Source organism: Platalea leucorodia, assembly GCF_965183815.1.
Source record: "Platalea leucorodia genome assembly, chromosome: 7".
NCBI lineage: Eukaryota > Metazoa > Chordata > Aves > Pelecaniformes > Threskiornithidae > Platalea > Platalea leucorodia.
Genome location: NC_138829.1, coordinates 41,871,946 through 41,878,896, shown reverse-complemented (window position 1 = coordinate 41,878,896; position 6,951 = coordinate 41,871,946). Strand labels below are relative to the sequence as shown.

The 6,951-nt window shown below is 45.2% G+C and overlaps 1 protein-coding gene across 2 annotated transcripts in view; it reads left to right on the top strand.

The window, feature by feature from the left end:
* Nucleotides 1-2,290: 2,290 nt before the first annotated feature.
* MIDEAS (mitotic deacetylase associated SANT domain protein) overlaps nucleotides 2,291-6,951 on the top strand; it is a 62,811-nt gene continuing 58,150 nt past the window's right edge. Inside the window, exon 1 of one of the 2 annotated variants that reach the window (XM_082318414.1) lies at nucleotides 2,291-2,355. The gene's annotated coding sequence lies outside the window, so the exon portion shown is untranslated. Of the gene's footprint in view, nucleotides 2,454-6,951 lie in introns of both variants that reach the window. The other variant, XM_082318413.1, reaches the window with a different exon arrangement.

Below are 6,951 nucleotides of genomic sequence, written 5' to 3'. Positions count from 1 at the left end.
TGGCTCTATGAACACTCATGCTGTGGTGTCTTTGAAGTGTGCTGTTTCTATTTCAGATATGTAAACTGGCTGTTGTACCTACAGGCTTGCCTGTTTTTGTTCTTATCCTATTTGGTATGTTTAGGAAGAAGTACCATCCCTTCCTATAGATTTTGCACCTTTACCTGTTTCAGCTTTGTCCTTGTGGTTACTGTGTTGTCTTTGGCTCAGTAAAGAAGGATTCCTATCTACGGAGGCAACTCTCAAAAACCAACAACGTTAAAACGTCTCCTAGACAAGAGTAGAAAGCATATTCCGCGGTGCACGCAATGTTGGCTTCTGTAGCCAGATGATGACGTTTCTGCCATTGTCTGCTGCTTTTATGTGATTATGTATTGTGAAACATGAGACGCCGCTCATCATTTTGCTTCTCAAACTCCAAACAGGTGAAGTACAATGTATGTTTGTTCTGGCTGGAAGGAAGACCTACACTTAGCTGTTACAACATGATTTACGGTCATAGAAGAGTGGTGTGGTTTTGGTTTTGTTTTGTTTTTTCTTTGCAATGAAAGTTGAGATAAGCAATTTCAATCTTATCGATATCTGATGTGCTTCATGGGAGGCACTGATTGCCTAACATCTTATAACAGAGAAAGAAATAACTCCAGCTTATGGAATCTGTCTTTTGAGTCTTTATTAGGGCAAATTAATGGGTTGTATGCCTTTGACTTCAGTTTTAGTCATTATATGTTCAGTTATTTAAGTTTGCTTTACATATTAGCTCATTTGTGAACAGCTGTGAATATTCTTTCTGTATTGATTTACATAGTTATTGACCTATTGCTCCTGTCTATTCAGGAGTTTAGAAAAGCAAATGTATTAATGGCAGTATAGAGGAGTTTTCCTTTAATGCCCTGTTGAGACAGTGTTGCATCAAATGATACCTTTGGTTGTGAAGGAAAAAACTTTACCAGTAGTACCTGTGGCTACTATTTTGCTCTTCACCTCCATGTGTCTCTCTGTTATTCTCTGCACCATGACAGGAAAAGATTGGGTGTGGTAATTAGTGTATTGACCTGAGACTCATCAGAGAAACCTGGTTATGCATCAGATATGTTCTGTAGTCGTGGGTAAGTGGCTCTTGTTTCCACGCATCTTGAGCTTCCCTAGTAAAAAGTTCTGCATAGAAGCCAGGAACTATTGTGAAAGAAGCACAAACTAGAGTGAGCGGTGCAAAAATTACTTCTATATTTCACTCTATAAAGCAACACGTGCTGGAAGGGAAACTGCCCTGCTGCTCTGAAAAGAAGCTGTGCTCCTGCGTGCACTGAATGATCGAAGCCTGGATGCGGGTAAACACATGGCAACGTGCACGTTGGGGAGAAGCGTTTGGCATTTTCGTGTTGCTTGCCACGTTTCACTGCATGAGAGTCTGATCTGTGAACGCTGTCTAAATGTTATTTTATATCCTGAAAGTTTCGTTGGTTGCGAACAAACTCGAGTATCCGAGCAGTCTACAGGGGGAGCAATGACGAAGCAGCTGCTTTATTTCCTGCCTTAAGAGGAGCAGCGTGCCTGCATTTGCCAGCACGCTGGGGTTTTTTTATTCTCAGGCCAAGGCAACAGAGGAAGCCATATTCCAGTAGACGAGCTGAACGTTTTCAGAAACCTCAGCAGTATGTGTTCTTGTGAAAGTAAATTTCAGTTTTCTTGTGAAAGTAAATTTCAGGTCTTTGGTAAAACAGCCAACAGTATAGAGATGACCTGAGGATTTGTGTTAGATGCAAATCCTTTCTCCCTTCCCTGTTTTTCCACTTTTTCTTCAGAAAAAGCTGTGGGAAAAAAGGGACCAAAAGGGGAAAATGGAAAACCATGTTTTCCTCTGGTACAAGTGGCTCCTTAAAAACAAAAAGCTTTTAGTTTTGTTTTATTTTTTTTCCTTAGAGAGAGGGGCCACGAAGCCCGATCACACCCGAGGGGCTGGCGCCGAACTCGGGGCATCACACCGGGGAGTTTTGCCAGGTGTGGAACGCGGCTGTATTTTGCAGGGCTTGGCTTCCAAATCAGTGCTGCAAACTCCCTTCCCGCCCCTTACTCCTTGGGGATTTCCCCTCCTTCCCTGCAAACAGCAGCCAAAGCCAAGCACAGAAGGTCAAGCCAAGATCTGCGAAGAAGGGCAGGGGGGCCAGGCCGGTGCCAGGAGGAGACGCCGAGGATCGGCGGGGCCGCCCGCTGCGGCTGCGGGGGGAGGAGGAGGAGGAGGAGAAAGGCGGGAGGAGGAGGAGTTGAGGAGCCCGGGCCCGGGAGCCTCCCCGCTTACCGCACTAGGAAGTGACGCTTTCCCTGAGTCCCGGAGAGAAAGAAACAAAGTTTGGGGTGGGTTTTTTTTTTCCCCCCTCCTTCTCCTTTCCGCCCCCCTTTGCTACTTGCCGCTCCGCGGGCGCCCGCCGCGGCAGCCGTGCCCGGCTTCGCAGGTGAGCAAGGACGCTTTCTTCCCTCTCCTGTTTTCCGCGCGTTTATTATTTTTTTTTTTTCCCGCACGATTTGCTTCCGTTTTCCTGCCATTTTGGAGAGGGGGTGTCTTTCCTGGGGCTTTTTTTTTGGGGGGGTGGGCTGGGGTGCTTTGTGGGTGCTGGGTGCAAGATGAGAAGTACCTGTGGAGGTGACGGGGGCGGCTGGCTCCGCGCCTGGGCCGCGCAGCCCTGCGGGGCCGGGGCCGGGGCTCTGCCGGCCCGCCTGCTGCGGGGGGCCAGGCTCGGCTGCTGAGCTGTTTCCTCCTGCTTTTCCGTGAGTCGTTGCGAGGGCTGCGGGGGGTTACTCCGCCGCTGCCGGGCTGCAGCAGCGCGTTAAGGATGTGTCTGCGTGCGGGTGAGCTGCCTGCGGATGGTGTTTTGGGGGGGGTTGGTTTGTTTTGGGTTGGTTTGTTGTTGCTGTTTGGTTTTTGGGGTTTTTTTTTGGCTTTTCGCTGCTGCGTGCCGGGGCAGCTCCGCCGGTGCCGCGGCCCCCGGGCGCTGCGGGGGCGCACGCCGCGCTCCCGCCGCCCCTTGGCGCGCAGCGAGCCGCGGCTGGCGGGGGCTGGGTTTCTCTGCTGGGATTTACGCAGTGGAGGGGGGCGGGGAGGAATTTATTAGATAATTTCTGAAGATCCCATGCTCTCAAGTGTGCAGCTCTTTCTCTGGCAGCAGCTGCAAAGGACTGATTCTTTGCAGTTTACCAGTAAAAGCTGACAATACACCCACGCACGTATGTGAGAGTCTTATATAATACGTTTTTTTTAACAGGCGTAAGCAGGATTTATTTTTGGTTGGTAAAGTCTTGGGTGGTTGCAGCCTGCAGAATTAAAGAAATATTCTCTTTGCTCAACAGCTATTTTCCTGGCATCCTCTTTAAAACAGATAGCTTCTTTTTCATAATACCCGAAATAATGTGATTTCATCCTGACGACGTGTTTTGAGTGCAGTGTAAAGGCCGTCTCTACTGGAGCAAGCAGTAAGCAGTTAAGGGAGGGGAAGAGAGAAAAGAAATGGCCTAATGCGGAGACTGGTATTAGGTTGTTCTAGAGGGCGAGACTGCAGTTCCAAGCAGCAACAGCAGCAGCTTTATGACTGTTTGTAATTACAGAGTGATTGCATAGGACAGCATTGTTGGGACGAATACGTATACACAGGCTATTGTGCAACATTTCTGTGCCGAACAAAACCCAGTTTTGCACTGTAAATGCTAAAAAGAAAATGTCTTCTGCGTTGAACTGCCACATTCCTCTTTGACTTCACCGAAGAATTAGAAGGGGGGGGAAGGAGAAGTGGAGCGAGGCTGAGCATAGAAGTCACACACCTGAAATACTCAGCAGAAACACCACCAGTCGTCTCTGAAATCACAGAAGAAACTGAAAGCTCGTTGAATCTGTGAGTTCATGTTTCCAAAGCGATCATGCAGCAGGTGAAAATCAGTCGGGTTTGCTAACAGTCCTGCAGGTTTAGTGTAATTCTTGCTCTGGTTTAATTGCTTGGGTGGGAAAAACGCCTATGTTACAATAAGCAACTGCGGTTCAGCTAGCTTGCTTGGAAATGGAGAGGAGAGCATTGGGGAGAGTTTCTGTGTCAGGCAACAAAAAATAAGAAGTTGAAAGGAATGCTAGACTAGACATACGTTTTAAACGCGCTGTTTCAACTTTAGCTGAAGAGTTGCATCTTGCTCGATGATCTTGCAGATGGTGTTGGCTGAGGCATAGGACGAGAAATTGCAAGTGTGCCACTGACAATATATTAGCAAGTCTTTTAACTTAGACTTTGAAAGACCATCAGAATTACGCCAAATACAACTTCAGGTTTGTTTTTCAGAGATGCTGCTTACCTATAATTTTTACCTGTTTAGTTTTGGAATTACTTGGAATTCATGAAATATCCAAAAGATTTCAGATCCGGTACTCAGAAACTGGCCTTTTTAAGATTAGAGACAATTTTCTGGAAATGTTATCTTTAGCTGTCATTGATCATGTCTCAATAAATGCTGCGAAGGCTTGGAAAGTGTTTTGAGAACTGTGATGGAAAGTACTATAAAAAAGGAAAGCGGCTTTAAAATTTCTTGGTGTTCAACTAGAACATAATATCTTAGTTGAACACACCGATCATCTTATTACTGGTAGTTTCCTCAGGTTGCCAACTAAATGCTTCATGTAAAATCTACATAGCTTTGTTAATGAAGAATGTAGCGATGTGCTGAAGAAGTTTCCTTGAATCCTTTGTGGTAGTGATACAATATAGTTATTCCTTATGCTAAGTCTTTTGCTTTTCACAGCCTGCACGGTGGGAGAAAATGTTTTAGGCCAGGATTCTTCGGGCTTGTATACAAAGGAGTCGGTAACTTTCATGTCTGTGAGTCGTCCTGTGGTACTCAGTGGAATTAGTCAGAGATGTACATTCGTGTGCATGTTAGCAAAAGGGAGGCGTAGCCCTGCTAGCCTTTAACCCATCCAGGTGCCTGAGCGTGGCGGTGGTACGAACCGATGAGGGCTGTAGCAGGGTGCAAGCCTTTCGAGAGCCTGCATACTCGTTCCAGAGGTTAATTTATGCTTTTGCATTTTCACTCTTATTGTCACCTGTCAGTGGTAGCTGCAGAACTGCAGACGTTTCCAAGCTTGGCATCCCTCCCGTGACGCTCTTCTGTCAAGCTGCCAGGCAGTCCCTTCAGTTGCCCCTGACGGAGGACCCGCAGCCTTTCTTTGGAAATGGCCACCTCGGTGACGGTGGTAGCAGCAGCAGCAGCAGCAGCAGTGTGTGTGTTGGGGGGGTGCCTGTTCAGGCATGTAAGGAGACGAGAGTGACTGCCATGAATCAGAATGGGAGTCTCTCTAGCCCGAGGTCCTGTTTCCAAAGGTGGATATGTTTTCTACATGATTAGCAATTCTTGAGGAGTTTCTACTCCAGAAACTTACCTAGTTTTCCCTCAAGCTCGGGTAAGCATTTAGCAGCTGCTATTTTAGCCTACTGACCAAATAATGGAATGAGGGTGTTGAAGGGACTTCTATTGGGGTAAGAGCTGATTTGTTTTTGTTGTTTCACCTTTTCTCAAAAAAAAAAAACCTGATTTTTTTTTTTCTTCTTTTTCTGAGGCATTGCATAAAATTTTAGTGTTGGTTGCAGTAACTTACAGTTTATGCTAAAATGAAATGTAGGAAATATGCATATTGTCTCCAGTGCAGTTAGTTATATTCTAAGTGACAGAACAGGACAAATAAACCACTTCTCTCTGAGTGTTCATCATACGAAAAAATGGGGGGAGGGAGGCAGGAGCTCTGGTGGTGAGGTTTTGCAACACATCTCCAAAAAGCTAGCACATTCTGGCACAGGCAAGCCAAGGCTCATGAGTCAGCTCCAAATGGAATACTTGTCACTGAGCAATTTGTAAATAGGAGAGATGTATTGCTAATTCAAGGAAATGTCATTGTGAGGACCTCCCCTAATAATTGGAATACTGTGGCATAGAGCTATCTGTGAGACGGGAGTTGTTGTAGTTTGAATCGCATGTTCCCTTTAGTATGATTTGAGCATTCAAACCAAGAAATCCTTGTCGTGTGATACGTAGGTCCCTGAAGGAGGTGGTTGCTCAAGTAATAATTTAAATTTTTGTAGCTGCATGCCAGCAACTTGCATTCCGCGTGGAAGCTCCTTGGCAGCTACAGCAGCTCCCAGTGCACAAATGGCATGTGTTTCCAGCGTGAGGCTGCTCAATACGCACTTCACAACATTTTGCATAACTTCTGTTTCTGAATGGTTTCCAACTGCAGCCCTTTTCGAGTGCTCTGCTGATCAGCTCTAGTGGCTGAAAAATACGCAGAATGTTATGACAAAAAGCTATACTCTTCACACTGGGGAAAACATAAATGTATGCGTTTTGAATGCAGCCAAATTCAGGTACTCAGGAGAAAACGATCAAAGGGGGATGCAGAGATACATCTTGGTAATTAATTCTTTGTTTTTCTGGCTGTGTTGATGCTTTTTATCATGTTTGCTGCAACTGACAGCCGCCTGATCCCCAGGCCTGAATTAATGTAATTCATTAATCTGTATATAGTATGGAAGATGTACAGGTATTCTGGGAAATTTACATCTCTCAAAAATGAATGTTCTTTTTATGTACAAGTAAATTACATGAATGCCTTCTGTTGCATTGACAGCTGGTGTTGATCAAGAAGTTAAAAACTGGGAAAAGCTAGATTTGGAGGGGGTGGCAAAGTGTTCAGTGGGGTTGTTTGTTTTTTCTTTTTTTTTTTTAAGAGCATCTTGAAAGGTCTGCAGCAAAACAGGGAATAACGCTTTCTTTTTTAGTCTTTAGTTTTTGAAAATTAATTTTAAAGTTGTTCTGTATAGTTTGACTTAAGTATTGGTAAAGATTGAAACAAGTTAAATGCTATTAATGACTGAAGTAGTAAACTGAGAAGCAGTTCTGATATCGTTTTTTACTAAATTTGTT